We start from the raw sequence: 21,990 nt of genomic DNA, 5'->3' as shown, positions 1-21,990 counted from the left end.
TGAGGCTTGAGGGAGATAAATTTGCTGGAGAAGTTAAAAGACTCACTTCCAGAGATAGTAAGAATTCATGTGAATGTACCGAAAGTTCAAGAAGTGAGAAGTGGAGCAGAAATGGCAGGTAAATATGCACTGGGGCATGAGATGATATTTAGCTTCTGGCAGGATTTTCACGTTGTGAGGGATAGAAATTGGGAGAAGGGACGATCACACATTACAAAGCAAACAGTAGCGCACAATACTTTCCCACAGGTGAAGAAAGAAGCCCAAGGGGGTTGAAAGATAGTGAAAGGCCTCAGGTGTTCTCACGATAAGGGAGTGGAACACATACAATGACAGTGCCGATGGTTTAAGAAGGGCACTGGGAAAAGGTGGTTTCACTGCAGTAAGCTGGGACACACTGTGATGGGCGTTGAATGTAGGCACTTTGGGGAAAGATGTGGTAGAAGAGGCTAAGCCCAGTGGCATTAGTGAAATTGGTAAAGGAGACCCCAAGTAGAGCCGAGGAGCTGCAGGAGAGTGCACAGACGAGGCAAGGGCTGGGTATGGAGTCGGTACCTGATCTCTGAAAGAATTCGCCTCTGTGGATAAAGTTTACTCAGAAAGAACAGGGGGAGAAGGACAAAATGTTATAATTTTGTGAGATATGGGATCTGCTCTGCTCAGTCTCTAATAGATGAGAAGTGAGGCTCCGGAAAAGCACAACAGATCAGGCAGCATCCAGACAGCAGGACAATCGAATATCAGGCAGAAACCCATCGTCAGGAATGTGGTGGGGGGACAAGGGGGCTGAAAGATAAATACGAGGGTAGTAGTTGGGCTGGTGGAAGGGTCACTGGGAAGGCAATAAGAAGATATACGTGGGAGTGATAGTGATATGTCGGAAAGGAGCGTGGAGTCAATAGATGGGAAGGAAGATGGCCAGTTAGGGCAGTCCAAGAGGGCAGTGCGAGATTGAATGGTTGGATCTGGGAGAGGTTGGTGGAGGGGAGATTTGGAATTTGGTGAAGTCAACGTTGATGCTGTACAGTTTGAGGGTTCCAGCTGTCCGACCACCAATAGGTGTCCTATCACCCTCCTCTCCGACCTATCACCATTACAGCTCACCTGCATGGACCAATCGCCTTCCAAGCTCCCTTCCACCCAGCTCCATCCCCACAATCCCATTTATTTCTCAACCTCCTTCCCCCTCCCTTGCCCCCCACTTTCCTAATGAAGTATTTATGCCTGAAAAGTCAACGCCCCTGCCCCTCGGATGCTGCCTGGTTGGCTATGCTTTCCTCGCCCCACACTTTTCAACTCTCATCTCCAGCATCTGCAGCCCTCACTTTCTCTCACCCTCTAATAGTAAGAGATGAAAGTATTTTCACTCTTTCTGGCATGTTAATCAAGAGAGTGTTAATTTGTAGAATGGGGACAGAAATTAAGCATTCCCTTGTGTAACATCAGGATGCAGTGCGAAATCAAGGTTGGGTAAGTAACAGTGACAGTGAATAACAGAGTGTCATTTCCAGGAATATAGTTTGGTCTTGGGAACGATTTCGCAGGAGGCGAGGTGGGATAGGCACCCCTTGTGGTGGAGAAGTCAACAGAAGACTAGGGAATTGAGATGTTAAAAGAAAAATAGCGAGGAATTTTTCCAGAGTGTGTAGTAACAAGATCCCACTATCATTAGATGAGATTACTTACAGTGTGGAAACAGGCCCTTCGGCCCAACAAGTCCACACCGCCCCGCCGAAGCGCAACCCACCCATACTCCTACATTTACCCCTTGCCTAACACTACGGGCAATTTATCGTGGACAATTTACCTGATCTGCACATCTTTGGACTGTGGGAGGAAACCGAATCACTCGGAGGAAACCCACGTAGACACGGGGAGAACGTGCAAATTCCACACAGTCAGTCAGTCAGTCAGTCGCCTGAGGCAGGAACGGAACCTGGGTCTCTGGCGCTGTGAAGCAGCAGTGCGAACCACTGTGCCACTGTGCCACCGTGCCGCCCCAAGTTTCACCGTCATAAGTTACAGCAGGAAGGAAAAACGAAAGAAAAAGACAAATGAGTTGATGCTTCGTGAACTGACTCCCTGTTTGATGTAACGGTGCAGAAAACACCTGAACAGGCAGACGATCAGGCAGAGGTGTTTAGTCCTCAAAGGCTAATGGACTTACAACACATATAGACACACACATACACATGCACACACACAGAAAAGGAATCAGAATATATTGTCGAATGTTACTAACTTAAGGATAGAATCCTAAAATTAAAATGGAGAACCCAATAGGTCAGTGCAGAAGGGAAATGGGCCGATGTGCACCACATTGTGTTACCTGTAGCATACAGTGTTATGGCTAGCACATAAACAAGCGGACACCTCGGTGTACAGAAGACTCAAGCTAAGGTACAGAAGCATTTCTAGTGGCCTGGAATGGACAAGGACGTGGGTTCTTTTGTACATGATATAAAAGCAAATGGTATGGAAGTAACAGGCAGTAATAAAACCAGCACCTTTCTCGCCAATTACTGCAGTCGAAGAACATTATACGTGGGTTATGTTTAATTGTGTAGCTCCCCTTCCTAAAATAGAAATGGAAAACTATATTTGCTGACAATAGTGAATATGTCTACCAGATTTCCAGAGGCAATTCCATTACAGAATGTTAAGATAAAAAAGGAGGTGGAGGGGTGAGTAGCTTTCTTTACTCGCTGTGGGCTAGGCAGTAAGATTCAGTCAGACCAAGGATCTCATTTTACTGCTCAGCTTTTTAAGGAAGTCATGGATAGGTTCAGCATGCAGCAGTTTAAATCAAGTGCGTCGGATCCTGAATCCCAGGGAGCCTTGGAAAGTTAGCATCAGACACTGAGGACCATGTTAATAGCGTACTGTTATGACTACCCGAATGATTGGAATAAAGGTGTCCAATTATATTGTTTTCCATTAGAGATACCCCAAATAAATTTACTCAGTTTACTTCCTCTGAGTTAATATTCATTTGTGAAGTGAGAGGTCCTTTGAAATTAATTAAATATAAATTGACAGGACCGAAGTCAGAAATCTCACACTTGGATTCTGTGTGTACGGTGAAGGAGAAAGTAGATGGAGTATGTGAGTTTGCTAAATAGTATCTGAAGAGCACAGCATAGAGTGAAGCAGGTGGCAGGTAAAAACTCTGAAACTTTGAAGGTTTCCCGTGGGGATGACGTATTAGTATTGCCACCAGTGGTAAGAAATCCCTTCAAAGCCAAGTTTAGTGGCCCCTTTCAAATAAAAAAATGTGGAGTCAGTTAAGCTATCTCGTAAAGATGCTGGAGATGACAAAAAACTTTATCGAGTATTTTATATGGATGAATAATGCAGTAGCCACATTTAAGACTCAGGAACAGAGCTGTGGCCAGATGAACAAATTGTGCAGTTTATCTGTATGATGTAGTGATCTTTAGCAAGTGATTGAAAGCTCACATGTTACAGTTAGCAGACCATGTTGAACGATTACAAGAAGCAAACTTGGTAATGACCTTAAAGAAAACAGAATTCGCGAAGGCAGAGGGGACGTTCTTGGGACATTACATTGGACATGGAAGTTTGACCCCATGGAACACAAAGACGAAGGGCTTTGAGGAATTTCCACGACCATCCTCGAAGAAAGAGGTGCTTCGATTTTTGGAATTGAGTGGATTCTATCAGAAGTTTGTCCCAAACTTCAGCAGCGTATTGGCACCACTGATGGATTTATTAAAGAAGAACACAGAATTGTGATGGACAGAACAATGCCAGGAGGCATTTGAGAATTTTAAAGCAGGATTAATCACCACACCAGTTTTAGCTACACCAAATATTCTGAAACCCTTTGAAAACTATGTTTGATGCTCGGGATATAGGGGTCAGAGATGTATTGATACAGAAAGAGGATGATGGAATTGAATGTCTATTTGTCTACTTGTCGAAAAAACTCAATATCCACCAGAAAAAAATACAAAATCCCCATTATTGAACAAGAATGATTAAGTTTCACACTGGCCTGACAATATTTTAATGTGTATATGACAAACAAATTGTCGGAGATGGTTGTGGACAATGACAAATCTCTCGCATTTTTTGGAATAGTTAAAGAGCAGAACATGAGACTATTTCATTGGAATCTTATCACACCGACTTTAAACTTACAAAATGTACATGCTGCGGCTCCTACAATGTGATAGCAGATGTGTTATTGCTGATTTAAAGGAAAAAGTATCGATACGATTTACCTTATTCCAGTGTTATAATGGTGTGCGGAATTAATATGAATGATATAACTGAGATTAATACTTTTGCAATTCATAAAATTGGGATTACGAATTAGAGGAAAAGAAATGTAACCATCTTTTCATTCTGCTTGTTCATTTTATTTTCTGAAGCGGGAAGATGTTATGAAGCTAAAAACATGTAGGGTACATTAAAACAGAACGATTTTTAACGAATAGAAATTAATGCCACAGATGCCAGCTGACGGTCAAACTGTTCGACATGTCACCATTAGCTGAGAAATGGATACCTGAGTTTTGGTTGCTGTTTTGACAGCAATTCAAATGCAACCAAAGAGTTTAAATAACGCTCAAGATACCAGAAGCCAAAAGAATTTGAATATTACTGTTTGGACACCTGGTAAGCAACCAAATTATGGGAATTATTATTTCATGGGGAGTATACATACCCAGCATTTTGAACACTGGAGGGAGAGCCACTGCCATCCAACAGCAGGTTAGCTGCTGTAGAGCAGGAGTGCTAACTGGCCATCTCAAACACTCTCTGTCAAAGACACATGTTCATCTAAACCTATATGCAGTAAAAAAAATACCCAGGGAGATCAGCAGCTGGAAGAATGAGTACAGCAGGGAAAATAGAGATGGTGTGCTCTTGAGATTGTAATGTTTAATATGTGGATTGTTGGAACAGCATATTTTTACAGAGTTGGGGTCAGATAGTAAGTAGCTAAGAAAAGAGGGGCTTGTATTTGTGAATAGTTGTTGTTTAGTGTTCACTATTAAAGTTAAGAAACTAACTTGATAATTTTATTTTAAATAGTGGAATATAGGAGCTCTGTGTGGCTCATATTTTTTTTTAGCAACAGGGAGAGTCCTTGCACGTGTTCACAGTCACAGTCACAGTCACAAAATGATCCAGTCTCCAAAGGGAAGGAAACGCTCGACTGGCCAGTCACAACTCCAGGGTGTTGGTGTACACCGCGTGCTCCTTCTCCAAGGACACCCGGGCTCGCTCATATTTTAAGAGATTACGAGGGGTGAGGCGAGCTTTTCTGGGTGTTTGGTTTTAATTAACAGAGGGGTTCGACTCCACCTTGTAAATGTCCATCCACGTTAGCCCCATTTCCCTGCAGATGGCCCATATCCTTCCAGTCCTTTCCTATCGACATATTTTCCAAATGCATTGAAATGCTTTTAATGTACACCCCCCACCCCCCGCCCCACCACCAACCACATCTGCTGGCAACTCATCCATGTACCAGCCCTCTGTGTAAAGAAATGGCCGGTCAGGTTCCCTTTTATTCATTCCCCTCTAACCTTAAACTGATCTCCTCTAATCCTCGATTCTGTACACCTTGGAAAAAGACTGAGAGCATTAACCCTATCCATACCCACATGATTTTAGACAGCTCTATAAGGACTCATCATTCTCCGACACTCTAAAGAAAAGGTCCTAGCTTGTCCAACCTCTCCCTATAACTCAGACCATTTGGTCCTGGCAACGTCTTTGTAAATTTCTTCTGCACTCTTTCTAATTTAATAACATCCTCCCGATAACAAGGTTACAAAAAGTGAATACAATACTCCAAGTGCGGCCTTACCGAAGTCCTGTGTAACTGCAACATAAATTCCCAACTTCTATACTCAATGTCCTGCCTAATGAAGGCCAATGTGCCAAAAGCCTTCTTAACTGCCCTGTCAACCTGTGACTCTACACTTAGAGAACTGTGCCTGTGAAAACCAAGGTATCTCTGCCCCTGCACCTCTTAAGACCCTCCCCTTTACCGTGAAACTCCTACCTTGATTTGAGTTTCCAAAATGCAAGAGCTCACCCATCTATATTAAATTCCATTTGCCATTTCACGGCCCACTTCCCCACCTGATTAAGGTCTTGCTGCAATTTCTGATAAACTTCCTCACTGATCATGCCACCACGGTGGCACAGTGGTTAGCACTGCTGCCTCACAGCGCCAGAGACCCGGGTTCAATTCCCGCCTCAGACGACTGACTGTGTGGAGTTTGCACGTTCTCCCCGTGTCTGCTTGGGTTTCCTCCGGGTGCTCCGGTTTCCTCCCACAGTCCAAAGATGTGCAGGTTAGGTGAATTGGCCATTCTAAATTGCCTGTAGTGTTAGGTAAGGGGTAAATGTAGGGGTATGGGTGGGTTGCGCTTCGGCGGGGCGGTGTGGACTTGTTGGGCCGAAGGGCCTGTTTCCACACTGTAAGTAATCTAATCTAATCACTTATTTTAGTGTCATCTGCAAACTTACTAATCATGCCTTGCATATTCTCAACCAAATCATAGATAACAAACAGCAATGGACACAGCCTTCAGTCTGACCATCATCCTTCCACGAAACCCTCTGTTTCCGACCATCAACCCAACTGTGTATCCGATTGGCCAGTTCCCCCAGCATTCCACGTGATGTAATCTTCCAGAGCAGCCTGCCATGTGGAACCTTATCAAAGGCCTTACCGAAATCCATAGAGACTACGAGTACTGCTTTGTCCTCGTCAACCTTCCTGGTCACTTCATCAAAGAACTCTAACAAATTTGAGAAGCATGATCTCCCACTCTCAAGTCTATGCTGACCGCTCCGAATCAAACCCTGTGTAAGTAATGGGTGCAGTCAATGGTACGCTGTCCTTCATTGTAAGATGATTTGAGTACATAAGTAAAGCCATCTTCCTGCTGTTGTAGAGCCTTGCTGAGAGAGCATTTGGGGCACTCTGTACAGATTTGATCTCCTTTGCAAGGAATGATATCCTTCCCACAGATGCAGATGGCGGTATCATGAGGGTAGAGTGAAGAACCTGAGAGTTTAATCTGCAGAGCTGGGAAATACGAAGAAATGGTGATGCTGAAACATGAGATGTAGCAGGTGTGTTTCCAAAAGACACATTGATAGGGTGAGAAATTCCATTCATTACTCAGGATTGATTGGTGTGATTTATTGTCACGTGTACCTCAGTACAGGGAAACACTTTATTTATGAGCAGATGAGGCAGATCATAGTAAGCATGGCCAGACAGATCATAGGTTGGAAATAGGCTTGGACAGAGTAAGGCATACAGGTTATACTGCACAAGACAAGCAATCGACAAGATCAACATGAGCAAGATCAGCATTATGTGAATTTAGAGAGTCCATTTATCAGTATAACATGACTTTCCAAATAGTTTATATGCCTAACTTAACTCTCCCCATGTTATTGTGCAGTCGGCGTGTGAACTCTGTACTGAACGTCATTTTGTTCACAATCCCCAACAGCAGCCACAATACCCTCCATCTGAAACAGGTAGCCATTCCCACCAGCTTCCGCCCTACATAAAGAACACCAGGCTGGATTCTCAGAGATGGAAGGTGCCCTCTTGAGACTTCACACAAGATATATGGCTTCCCTCCTCAATACTAGAAAACCACGTTAAAGTCCCACGTGTTTATCATGAGCAACGGAGCCAGGAGGAACAAGTTGGAGCAGTCTGTCTGTGCAGCCTCTGCCCCACTTGTTCATCATATTGGAGCATCAATCTGGAGACAGTGAGGACTGCCGATGCTGGAGATTGTAGTAGAGAGTAGATTGCTGGAAAAGCACAGGTGGTCAGGTAGCTCCGAGGAGCAGGAGAATCCACGTTTTGGGCATAAGCCATTCATCAGGAATCAGCATCAATTACCTCATTCTGTCCCTTTGGAAGTGCGTTGGGGGGAATGGCCTCCTACTGTTCCTGTGTAAGTGACTGAAGGGGCTGAATTGCCTCCTCCTGTTCCTGTATAAGTGACTTTAGGGGCTGAATGGCCTCCTTCTGTTCCTGTGTAAGAGACTGAAGGAGCTGAATGGCCTCCTCCTGTTCCTGTGTAAGACACTCAAGGGTCTGAATGGCTTCTTCCTCTTCGGATTGGACATGACCAAGGGCCTGATTGGGTTACCACTGGTTCCTGTTTGACAGCTCAATGTACTGACAAGTGTGATGATGCTGCTGGCTTTGAGAGGTTATTTTGTCCTGGTTTCTTTTCAGAGAGAGATTGAATGATCGTTACCAAACTGGTTAGTTAAGACCACTGAGTAAACAGAAAGGGAGGCCTTGGGTTTATTTTAATGCAGCCTAAATGGGTGTGGTCAGCTCTCACAGGTTACGATCTCTGGGTTTTGGTTTCTCAGCAGTATCAGAAACTGTTGGGGTCTCCACAGAGTTGGAAGCTTCAGTGACTATCTCCTGGCTGCTACTCTCTGAATTTTCTCTTGGTGCTGTTTTTAATTCCTGGATTAGAGAAATATTTGCGACAATCTGTGTCTGAATTTCCCTTTCTGCCAGGGGCTGTGTTTATGGGATTTTCCTATATTGGAACAGTTCATTAGTCATAGTTCATAGATTTGTTATTCTGTTAACTTGTCTAATAGAATTACGTTTTTCTAATATCCTCTTTCTTTGCTTTCATTTTATCTTTCGAGTTTCAATAAATAGTATTTAGCTTCACACCGAGTAGTTTGACCTGTCACATTGCATCTGGGACAGACACTTCACATTTCCTTTAAAATAAAAAAAAGAGTCTAGGCTACCGCTTCAAATATTTTCGAGGGGCTCTGGTGTGGTCCATCACACTAGACTCCCTCTCTTCCAGAGTAATAGGCTGGAGGCACTGAATGGGCTGTCCCTGTTCTTCTCCGATCGTGTCAATGGGCTGAATGGCTTCCTCATATTCCTGTGAATCCAGCGTGAGGTGCTGAATGAACTCTTATTTTACTGTGGCAATGTGCAGTGTCAGGCAGTGCTGGTACATGAATGTTACGGACACTTTAACAGCACAAGTCTCAATGGAGCCTGGGTGTTGCTGCACATGGAGACTGGCTGGTTCAGGAGCTGACGGGGGTACAAAATGTTCTGAACATTGTGCAATCTTCAGCGTCCATCCCCACTTCTGATCTTATGGTGGGGAGGGTGGGGAGGGGAGCCATGGAAGAAGCAGCTAAAGCTGTTTGTGAAGAGGAAACTACGCTGAGGATCTCGCACAGGGGTGACCCAGGACTGAGATGATGAACATCTTCCTTTGTGCCATGTTTGACCCCAAACACTGGAGAGTTTACTCTGATTCCCATTAAGTCCAGTTTTGTTAAGCTCCTTGATGTCAACACAAGTCAATCACTGCCTTGATATCGGGGCCAGTCATTTTTACCTGAACCCTTGTCTCAACCTCTTTTGTTCATATCAATAAACCATGATATAGGAGCAGCAAGTGTTTTCATCAAACAGGTGGTATTGAATGTCAGGATTTCTCTTCTCAAGAGTGTTGGGGAGCTAGATGACTGAAAGTATTTGAAGAGGAGGTAGATGGATATTGATCTGTCAGAGACGTGAGGGCTATGAAGAATTGGGTATGAAAGAGGATTTGAGACAGAGAGCAGATCAGTCATGATCTTAGTGAAGGGCAAGGCAGGCTTGGGGCGTGAATGACCTGTTCTTGTGTCTGATGTTCTCACATTTTGTTCTTGGAAAGTTAGTGGGTTTTATTTTCATGAATGTCTGTTATGGAATGTTGCAGTCAGGGAGACCAGACGAATTTGTGAGCCATCTCTGGGTGAGGTATATGGGCTGTATTCTCAGTGTATCTGGGTCTACAACATGACCAACAAATGGAGCACAAGTTGCAGAGAGGGGAAGCTCTGTAAAGAGAGATGAGGGGACACTTTCATACCCGTGCCTGGATTTTCCAATTGCATTTCCCAAATCACTTCAAAGCGTGTGTGACAGGCCTGAGAGGCTGAATGGTCTCCTCTGTTTCTGTGCAACAGATTGTAGGAGTAAGTGGCCTCCCACCTCTCCTATCTAACAGGTATACGGGGCTGGATGGAATACAGAAACATGGGACTGAGAAGCAGGAGTGGGACATTAGATACTTTGAGCCTTCTTCACCAGGCACTAAGATTGTGGACTCAGCCCCACTTTCCTGTCTGTATACTATTACCCGTGACTCACTTCCTGTCAAATATATAACTAAACAGCTTTCAATCCATGTGAACATAGAGGCACGATAAACTTCCAGTGAAGAGAATTCCCACTTGAAAGGTCCTTTCAGAATGTTTCACCATCCCTCTTATAGAATCCGACAGTCATGCAGAATGGAAACAGACCCGTTAGTCCAATCTGTTCACTCTGATCAGATATCAAATCTGATCCAGTCCCATTTGCCAGCATTTGGCCAATATCCCTCCTCTTTCAGATACATTTTAAATGTGCGATTTTAGCCACCTTCACCACTTCCTCTGACAGCACTTTCTGTACACGCACCACTCTCTGTGTGAAACATTTACCTTCAGGTCCATATTAAATTATTTGCCCTCTCCCCTTCAACCTATTCCCTCTTGTTCTGGACTCCCCTCTCCTGAGTAGCAGAACATGTCTGTTCAGAATATCCATGCCTCTGATGATTCTACCAACCTCTATCAAGTCACCCTTCGACCTCTGAGACTCCAGGGGAAAACACCTCAACCTAATCCACCTCTCCCTAAAGCTCAAACCGAGTTGCATGCAGTATTCTTAAAGTGGCCTCACCAACTTACTGTTCAGATGTAACATGCAACCACACCTCCTATAATCAATGCTCTGACTGATTAAGACAAATGTGCCAGATTTGTTCTGCACCACTCTGTCTACCTGCGACTCCACTTTCAAGGAACTATGTGCCTACAGCCCTATGTCCCTTTGATTAACAACACGCCCCAGGACCTTACAATTAAGTGTATAATTTCTGCCCTGATTTGCCTTCCCATAATGCAATACTTCGTATTTATCTAAATTTATCTGTATCGTCACTCCTTGTCCCTTTGTCCCATCTTATTGTGGTCTCGTTGTACTCTGAGACAATCTACTACACCACCTTTCTGATGTAATCTGTAACCTAACTAACTATGGCCCCTATATTCGCATCTAAATCCTTTACATAAATGATGAAATGCAGTGAAGTCAGTACTGATTCTTACAGCACACTGCTGCTCACAAACCTCCAGTCTGAAAAATACCTCTCTTCCTTCAAGCCAGTTGTGACGAGCTTCCTCTGTATCTCGTGTGACCGAACCTTACTCATCTGCCTACCAATCGGAATGTTGTGAACACCTTACTGAGGTCCATGTAGACAATGTCTACCAAACTGCCTTCATCAATCTTCTTTGTCACCTCTTCATAAAACTCAATCAAATTAATGAGACATGATTTCGCATGCAGAAAGCCACGTTGACTACCCCGATCAGCCCTTGCCTTCCCAAATGCATGAGCTGAAAAATGTGTTGCTGGAAAAACACAGCAGGTCAGGCAGCATCCAAGGAGCAGGAGAATCGACGTTTCGGGCATAAGCATGTATGTAAATCCTGTCCCTCAGAATCCCCTCCAACAACTTACCCACCACTGACATCAGGCTCACCGGTCTATAGTTCCCCGGCTTTTTGGGTCACTGTTTCCTTTTCTCGTCCCACTCCTCCACTGCTCACAACACATGTCAAATGTAACCAGGTTTGTGACATGTCCGATGATATCGGTCTCAGACCGGGTCAGTGTCAGTTTTAACAACCAAGTAAGGCTAGTTTCTTTAATCTGCTAAAATAGCACGTTTATGATCCAGAGCAATATTACTCAAACTATGGTGGAAAGATGAATGGCAAACTGTTTGGATATTGCAAATACAGAATCGACCTTTCACTTTCTAAACACACACACACACACACACACACACACACACACACACACACACACACACACACACACACACACACACACACAAAATCTCTGCAATTTCAAGTTGAACGCATTTTGTCCATATATTATTGTAACTCATGACATAAGGAAAAATTGAGGGATTGTTCAAAATGTTATTCTGCTTCTGAAGATATTCTACTCACACAAGCTGCTAGCAATGGGATTTTATCCTGGAACAGTTCGATTTGGCTGAATTCCCTTTGCATTAGGCAGTGAAGAGATTCCAATGAATTCTGGCCAGGGATCGCCCAAGGGTATCACAGTGTCTCAGTGGTTAGCACCGCTGCCTCACAGCACCAGGGGCTTGCGTTCAATTCCAGACTCGGGTTGCATATTCTGCCCTTCTAATGGTTGCTCCAGTTTCCTTCCACAGTCCAAAATTGTGCTGGTTAGATGGATTGGTCATGATAATTTGTCCGAAGTGTTCAGGGGTTTCTAGGTTAGATGCATCGGTCGGAATAAATGTAAGGGAGTGAGCCTGGGAAGGTTGGTATGGACCTTTTGGGCCGAAGGGCCTGTTTTCACATTGTAGGGATTCTATAAAAATAGGAATGGTAACGATGACTGCAGATTTTTTGTTTTAGCTCGCACACATTGCTGTGATGAGGAACAATGAAGGAGAGAGAGTAATCGGCCGTTCCTTCTCAGGCTGATTACATTTTCTCCCTCTCTGAGCTGAATCACACAGTAATGTCATCCTCTCCCAAACTGGACCATGTGAGGTTTCCTTGTACATTGTCCAAACTGTGTCTCCATCACATTCCCTGTTCCATGTAGGTGCATCATTGCTGCTGTCATACACAGAGCCATATCCTGAGAAGAAAATGGCCTTGGTCTATGTCAAGATATGTTTATATGTCGCTGCGTCATTAAAAAATAAAATGTTTAATGTATTCAGAATACCTGTGTTAAAATGAATGCATTTTTCAACAAATACAGAAATTGCTGGAAAACCTCGGCAGGTCTGTCAGCATCCAGATGCCTTTTACATGCTGTATTTGTACCAGCCTCCACCACTTCCTGTGGCAGCTCATTCCACATGCACATGTCAAAACCTTTTTCCTCTCAATTTCCACCAATGCCTTCTAGTTTTGGACCCCCCTAACCTGGGGAAAAACCCTGACTACTCACCCTATCCATGACCATTTTGATTTTATAAACATTTACTGCTGCGAAATGTGACTCCAGTCAACACGAATGGCTGTGCTTCAAATCATCCTGGGCCTAAATTCTGAAATGCAATACTGACACCTCTTCCTTCTCCATCAGGTCACAATTCTAATTCCATTTTAATCAGTTTGTTCAGGTGTGTTATGAAACACTTCTGTGGGATTTGCACCCAGACCTTTGTGCCCGCAGGTAGGGACACTAGCACCACTCGGCAATACCCATAAAGCTGTAACATTATTCTCCTGTGTGTTTGTTCATCAGCCTGTTCTGACATGCTGGGACATACATCTACAACAGGCAGGACTTGAATCCAGAACTTCTAGTCTAGAGCTTGGAACACCACCACGCACATTCAGGAATCAAATCCAGACCTCTGGCTCAGAGGCAGGGACATTACCCACGACACTACCATATCCAGATTTTGGGTCATATTTTAGTGCCCACATTCAGCTCGGTGGGGATTTATTATAATCAGGTTACCATTACTGAATTACAGAAAACACTTTGTATTGTTAAACAAAGGCAAAATATTTTTCTCAACTCTAGGATGTTGAGGATATGTGATTCGTGGTGCTGGAAGAGCACAGCAGATCAGGCAGCATCCGAAGAGCAGTAAAATTGACGTTTCAGGCAAAAGCCCTTCCTGATGAAGGGTTTTTGCCCGAAACGTCGATTTTACTGCCTCTCGGATGCTGCCTGAAATGCTGTGCTCTTCCAGCACCACGAATCCAGAATCTTGTTACCAGCATCTACAGTCATTGTTTTTACCTTGTTGAGTGTACGTGCTGTATCATCGAAGTTAAGTATGAACAGCTTTAATTGCTATTATCTGTCGTCTGCAATATTAGGGAAAGAAATCCTGCAGACACACTCTGCACAATGAAGGGTCTCGAATAGATTTTCATTACGGAACACCAGAGACGGAAAAAGGCCATAATTTCTGGCCCCAAAAAACCGATCAGTATTACCCAACTCTCACGTGTGACTGCACTCTTCCTAAAACCATGAAATGATACCAGGCGCTGATTACTGTCCAGCCTCCCTACCCCACTGACTGTGTCTGCAATCTGTCCCTCCTCCCCCTCACCAAACAAGGCAAACCAAGCTCAGAGTCTTTGTAAAAATCAAGGCCGGAGTGTGCAGGCCTCCTGGAGAGGGGGAGGGAATTTAAAATTAAACGGGGAAGGTGAGGTGACAGTAATGTCACACACTGGGCTGAGGAGTGGCTGATGGAGTTTAGTTTGGATTAATGCGAGGTATTGCATTTGGTAAATCAAACAAGAGCAGGACCTATACAATTAAAAGGTGTGCCTTTGTCAGTGTTGTAGAACACAGACCTAGACCGTCAGCGTCCCCATTGGGTGAGGGGGGGGGTGGGTAAAAACCCTATCAAGTGTCATTGGCACTTTGGATTTTGTTTCGTTCTTTTTGATGTTTTTAGCTTTGGAAAGTTTTGAGAGCTTGTTAGTTGCAGTAGTTTTAGTTTGTACAGATTTTAGGCAAGATGAGTCTTTTGTCATTCATGCTCAGCGATGTGTAATTCGATATGAAATTCTCTAGAGTTCAAATGTTGCTGAGTGTGTTATGGATAATGATGTGCTTAAATGGTGTACCTGGAACATTAAGGGGGGGGGGGCATCTGACAGTTAAGAGGAAAAATATACTTTCTCGTCTTAAAAAAGAGAGAATTGTCCTATTGCAGGAGATGCACCTTGATGACAAGGAACATTTGATGTTACAGCAGGGCGGGTTTGGTCGGGTTTATTTCTCGTCTTTTAATACTAAGAGTGGGGGAAAAGTCATAATGGATAGGAAGAATCTTCCATTTAAATTACTAGATTGTATTAACACCCATGGAAGGATCATAATCCTCAAAGTCTTGAACTACGGGAATTCATACAGTATTTTAAATGTTTGTTGCCACCCGGTGCACGCTCTTAAAATCCTGGTAGATGCATTTTCCAAATTCAGTTATCTTGCAACATGGCGCATTATTGTAGAAGGAGATTTTGACTGTCTTATGGCCCCACGATGGACAGAATGTTCAAAGGTCCCTCAATACCCTCGTTATAATGTCAGCAAGTTATGGATGTGTGTCTCGAACTAGAGCTGGTGGATGTCTGGAGGCAGATCTACCTCGCAAGTGGGGATTTTATTTTCTTCTTTAACCCGCAGAAATGGCACACGAGGGTTGATCTCTTCCCCATCCCTGCAACAATCTTAGATTCGGTGGCATCCTACACAATTGGAAATCTTACCCCAACATACCTGGCCCAGAAGTGGGATAAAAGTCACATAAAATTATGTTGTATGCAGATGGCCTTATGTTTTTGTCAAATCCCGCAATTTCGGCAACTCACATGATGCAATGCAATAATTCGCTTGTCGCCTTTTCGGGCTTTAAGATTAATTTTACAACGTTGCAGGCCATGTCTATGGGAGGTCTTGGGGAAATAGCTGAATGAGGACAAATCCTGGTTTCCTTTTAAATGGTCACGGGGGTGGGGGAGGGGGCGAGGTTCTCTATTTCAGTATATTCATTACATCCGTCTTTGATCATTAATTGAACGTGAACTATGTCCATTTGTTTGACAAGACTACACAAGACCTTCAAAGATGGGAGGCACTTCCAATTTCTTGGCTAGGTCGGATAGCTCTTATTAAAGAATGTCCTTCCTCATTTACTATACCCCGTGGGAATGCTTCCTTTGATATTTCCCCCATAGGTATTTGGGGGACATAATGGCTGGTTTAGCTCTTTTATTTGGCAGCATAAGCGACTCTTTATCAAGCTAAACAAATTGCAACTACCCCACAGATTGTGGGGAGTAGATTGCCCAGATAAAAGCTATCAATTAAGCTCTTTTTTATCCTATGTTAGTGCCTGGTCTGCTGAGGACTCAGCGTCAATACTGAGAGATATTGAATCCGATGAGATAAAGTGATCCTTTATTAGGCTGTTCTTCTTAGCTAATTTGACAACATTTATGAAGTATTGTCATAACCCAATAATTATCAATATTGTTAAAGCATGAATGACAATGCGTCAGATCGAGGGCAATACAGCCAAAACCATGTTTCTTACCCCTATAATTAGTATGCTGGGTTGTCATCCGGGGTTAATGGATTCCAGGTTTAAACTGTGGGCAGGAAGGGCTGTACCTTGCTTGAGTGATTTAGAATTAGTAGAATCCCTACAGTGTGGATACAAGCCCTTGAGCCCTGCTAGTCCACTTCGACCTTCTGAAGAGTAACCCACCCAGACCCATTCCCCTACCATCCTATATTTACCCTGACTAATGCCCAAACCTACACATCTCTGAACACTATGGGTGATTTATCAATGACCAATTCATCTAACCTGCACATCTTTGTACTGTGGGAGGAAACCCACACAGACACGGCGAGAATGTTAACTCCGCACAGCCAGTCACCCAAGACCAGAACCAAAGCCGAGACCCTGGTGCTGTGAGGCAGCAATGCTCACCACTGAGCCACCACGTGTTATTTGACGGAGAAACAATGATATCATTTGATCAAATAACTCGTACGTATGGACTACCTAGTAGAGACCTCTTCTGTATTTTTATCCAGATCAGAGAGTTGATTTAAAAAAAAAACACACTTTTACCACACTCTTACAGATCCGATAGAGAGAAGTGGGCGCTTATTGCTTAGAATACACGCTCTGTCAGTGCCCTTTATCATTAGTTGGAGAGTGTCCACTCAGACGAGACTGTGCAGCTTTGTGATGTCTGCGAGAGATTTGGGGTTCAGGCCACTTCGGAGACATATTTGTGAAAAAGCCCGAAAGATGTTGATTTTTAATAGGACCCATACCATGCAGTTGAAAATTCTTTGTAGGGTCTATCTGACCCCAAGTTGTCTCTCAAAATGCAAAGTGGGATGATCTTTAGCATGCACTAAATGCAGAATGACTACATGCACTCTTACTCATTGCTTGTGGGTCTGCTGCAGACTTCATCTATATTGGAGCACTGTGTCAGATGTGGTAGAGTGGGTCCAGGGGACTGAATTGGAGATGGGCTTGGGTTCTGTTTTCCTGGGCCTGCCCAAGGTACTTTCCACAGATGAATATGGGAAAAATATATATCCTTACAATCCGTACTTTCTGTGCTAGGAAAAATATTCTGTTGTGTTGGATGTCTGAACTCCCAGAGAGGAAGAATTATGAACATAAAAATGTGTATCAGTTAATGCTCTTGATGAACGAGAGCTGTCCTTTTGTTATGCTGAGCTGTATTATTTATTCATTATTTATTGTTTAGTTTTGTTTTTTTCTTCTGTCTGTGTAGTGTTTTAAGTTGTTTTGTGTGTACATGCAATTGGATGTAATTTTTTTCAGTTATTTGAGTTGTGTTGTTATTGGTGTATTATAATATTAAAAATCTCTTTTTAAATTTTTTTTAAAAATTAAAATGCTAACATTGATAGAATACAGTCTCAAAAAACTCTCATTAGTGAGACCACTCATGGTGGTTTGTCCTGAGGATCACCACATCTCGGGTGATGGGGTGAGGCTGAGAGAGTGTCCCCTTCATGGTAATCTCTGTCAGTGTGAGGAACTGAACCTGTGCTGTTGCCCTGCCTCTACATCACAAACCGGCCGTCCTGCCAACTGAGTGGGAGGCAGTGCAACTGTTACAGACAGAAACATTCACAGACAAAGGGTAAGAGAAACATTCTTAATAAGGAAAGTGTTACAGTTCAGATAACAGTCAAGATAACGCCTGAGGGTAAAAATGTTCTCTGCTCGAAATTGTATTTGTAACAAGGCGTGTTTAGAAGTTGTTTTTGGTTTAATATCATTAAGGTGAGTCAAGTGACTCTTTTGTGTTACAAACTGGGACACTGCCATTTTCCTGAAACTGGGAAATATTTGGAACATTATCTGGAACATTCTATAATCGGCATTCTCCAGTATATTCTATGACTGTGTGGGAGGTATTGCAAAGGAGAGAGAGAGAGAGAGAGAGAGAGAAGGTGTTGCATGCAGTAGTGAGAGTGGGGGATCATGAGCCTTGTTCAGGGATCGGTGCCATAACAGATATACAGTGATTGTGAGGGAGCAGACAGAATACGGTGACCCTTATCCTGACAGAGTGGAGAAGGTTATTGATGCTTGTCCTGTATTGCTGGACATTTCTTCAGACCTCAAATACTGCACTGAATTTGGTAGTCAGCCCAGACCATGCTCAATGGGTCTGTTGGTGTGGCACCCTCTAGGATGGGAATGTTCCCCCTCTGTACTCGCCCATCCAATATGCCCACTGTGCTCCGTCAATAAACCATGGTGTAATTGCCCCTTATCTACCAATCTGCCATTTCTCTGCCTTTGCTGTGTATGCATCTAATCCTTTCCTATCTATGTATTTGTCCAATTGCCTTTTCAATGTTGTTAGTGTGCTCACTTCAACCACTTCCACTGGCAGCTCAGTCTAATTTGCCAGTTCACCTTGGATATCATACGATCTAACCTTCTAGAGCGGCCTACTATGTGGAACCTTAGCAAAGGCCTTACTGAAATCCATATAGAATATACATGCATCCCTGCTCTCATCGACCTTCCTGGTCACTTCCTCAAAAATCTCTAACAAAATTTGTAAGGTATGATCCGCCAGGCATAAAGCCATGCTGACGGCTCCAAGTCAAACTCTTTCTTTCCAAATGCATGCACATCTTATCTCTCAGAACCTTCTCAAGTGGTTTACCGAAAACAGGTGTGAAGCTTACTGGTCTATATTTCCTAGGATTTTTTTTTTGCAGCCCTTCTTGAATAAGGGCACAACATTTGCTACCGTCCAGACTTCCGGGATCTTGGTCCCTAAGCTTTTTCTCTCGCCTCTTACAGTGTCCTCAGATATATCTGGTCAGGACCAAGAGATTTGTCTGACTTTGTGCATTCTAATATGTCCAACAGCAACTCTACTGTGATATGGACAGTACCAAGATATGACAACTAACCAACAAAGGTCACAGGTCTTCATGTCTTTCTTCATGATAAACACAGAGGGGAAATTGAGGACTTCACCCATCTCTTGAGGTTTTACACATGCATGCCGGTTTTGGATTTTAAAGCATCCTATTCTCTCTCTAGTTGCTCTTTATCTTTACTATACTGAATTTGGATTCACTCTAATCTTCTCAGCCAAGACTAACTGATAACCCCTTATGGCCTTGCTGATATCCTTCTTCAGTAAACTCCTCTATCCCCTGTATACCTCCAGGGATTCCCTTGATATGAGCTGCCTGAACATGAGCCACGCCTCCTTTTTTCTAGACAAAGCCTCAATATCTCTTGACATCCAGAGTTCTCTCTTCCAGTCTCACATAACCTTCACCCACACAGGAAAATGGAAACCTTGAACTCAAGCTATCTCACTTTTAAAGCCCTCCCACTTGCCCGAGATCCTTTTACCTGGAATCAAACTACTCCAATCATCCCCTGCAATCCTCTGTCTAATTCCAACAACATACGCCTTGCCCCAATTTAGAACTTGAATCTGTGGACCAATTTTGTCCCTACCATACCTATTTTAAAATTAATACAACTCTGATCACTTTTACCAAAATGCTCCCCCACTTTATCTCCTTCACCTATTTCCCAACAGTAGGTCGTGTTTGTCTCTTCCCGAGTACGATACTCTATATATTGATTGTGGAAACTTCGCTGAACACACTTAACAAATTACGTTCCACCTAAGTTCTTAACTATCTGGAAGCCCCAGTCGATGTTAGGAAAATTGAAATCACCTATTATAACAACCCTATTGTTCCTGCAAGTCTCCCCAGTCCCCCTGCATATTTGTTCCTCTAATTCACGTTATTGATTATAGTGCAATCACTATAACATTACCATCCCCCTCTAACTACTTTGCACCATTCACGAAACCTCATTGGATATTATCTCAGGTATTTCAACTTTAAATACTGGTGTGATACTAGCCTGAAACGGAACTATTGGTATTTAACATGTTTCCATTTACATCGCTACATCGCAGTGATTTTCACATCCATGGCACCTTTGTCAAAGTACAGTGGAGATATGGAGCTGTAAATGGATGGGAGCTGCACATCCTGTCACTTTCAGCATTGGTTACATGTTTCCCCACACTGGGCAGTGATCTAACACAGTGTTACCAAACAATGCAACAGCCTGGGTTTATATATGTATGAACCAGTGCGGTCTGCACAGCTCCCCACGTTGGACATTTAGCCCATGATTATAGATCCAGCATTGGTGTGGGCTGCACAGAGTTCCATTCTGGACATTGCTGGATTGTATTCTGCAGTACAGCAGCCATATCTGCACAGTGCTCCATCCTGAACATACAATGGACGGGCTGGTTATGTGAGTTGGATTGCGAATGTGAGAGAACTAAACATCTGGCTAACCTTTATTTTATGTTTTCATTCTTGTTATTGGATCCTTCAAATCCAGACTCATCCGGTTAGACCCGACCCTCTGGATGAGTCATGGTGACTGTTGTTGCAGCATCTGAGTCTGCAACATGACCAACAAATGGAGCAGAGGCTGCAGAGAGGACAGTCTCCGTAAAATGGAATGAGGGAATCACCATCAGATCAGCCGTGGTCTTAGTGAATGTTGGAGCAGGATTGTGTGGACCACGAATGCAACTTATTCATATATTTATGTTTGTTCCAAGCAAACTCCCCATCTCCCCCAGTGTCCTATACTGGTGGGGAGTGAGTTACCTCCTCCTGTTCCTGCGTAACAGGATCCTCGGGCCTCTCTAGCCTCTAGATTTCCCTGTGTCCAAATTTCGAGTAGTTGAATGACCGCCTCCTGTTCCTGTGTCCCAGTCTCAAGCAGTTGAGTGACTGCCTCCTGTTCCTGTGTCCCAGTCTCGAGCAGTTGAGTGACTCCCTCCTGTTCCTGTGTCCCAGTCTCGAGCAGTTGAATGACGCCCTCCTGTTCCTGTGTCCCAGTCTCGAGCAGTTGAATAACTGTCTCCTGTTCCTGTGTCCCAGTCTTCAGCAGCTGAGTGACTGCCTCCTGTTCCTGTGTCCCAGTCTTCAGCAGCTGAGTGACTCCCTCCTGTTCCTGTGTCCCAGTTTCGAGCAGTTGAGTGACTGTCTCCTGATCCTGTGTCCCAGTCTTCAGCAGCTGAATAACTCCCTCCTGTTCCTGTGTCCCAATCTCGAGCAGTTGATTGATTACCTCCTGTTCCTATATCCCAGTCTCGAGCAGTTGAGTGACTCCCTCCTGTTCCTGTGTCCCAGTCTCGAGCAGTTGAATGACTGCCTCCAAATCGAAGTTTTGTGAAAGTAGATGTCCTCCTCCTGCTCCTGAGTAACAGGCTCCAATAGCTCTGTGCTCACCGGCTGCTCCTGTGGAATGGAGGTGAGGGACTGAATAGCCGCTTCATATTCTTTACAGCTTTTCTTGGCTAAAGGCCTTTCTCCTGTTTCTGTAAAACACCATCAAATTTTGAATGATTTATTTTTGTATTTTACTGTCAGTAATTGAGCAAACCAGCTGACTGACAGAATTCAGAAGCTGAATAGCCTCCTCCTGTTCCCGTGTTAAGCTCTCAAGAGTCAATAGGCTCTCAGAGATGTACAGCAAAGAAAAAGATCCTTCGGTCTGGTTATCTATACCAACCAAATATCCTAAATTAATCTCGTCCCCCTTGCCAGCACTTGGCCCATCTCTAACTAAACCCTTCCCATGCATGTATCCATCCAAATGCCTTTTAAATGGTGTAACTGTACCTGCCTCCACCACCTCTTTTGTCTGTTCAATCCATACACACAGCGGTCTCTGTGTGAAAATGTTGTCCCTCATT

Source organism: Chiloscyllium punctatum, chromosome 34 (assembly GCF_047496795.1).
Source record: "Chiloscyllium punctatum isolate Juve2018m chromosome 34, sChiPun1.3, whole genome shotgun sequence".
NCBI lineage: Eukaryota > Metazoa > Chordata > Chondrichthyes > Orectolobiformes > Hemiscylliidae > Chiloscyllium > Chiloscyllium punctatum.
This window is presented reverse-complemented; position numbering follows the sequence as displayed.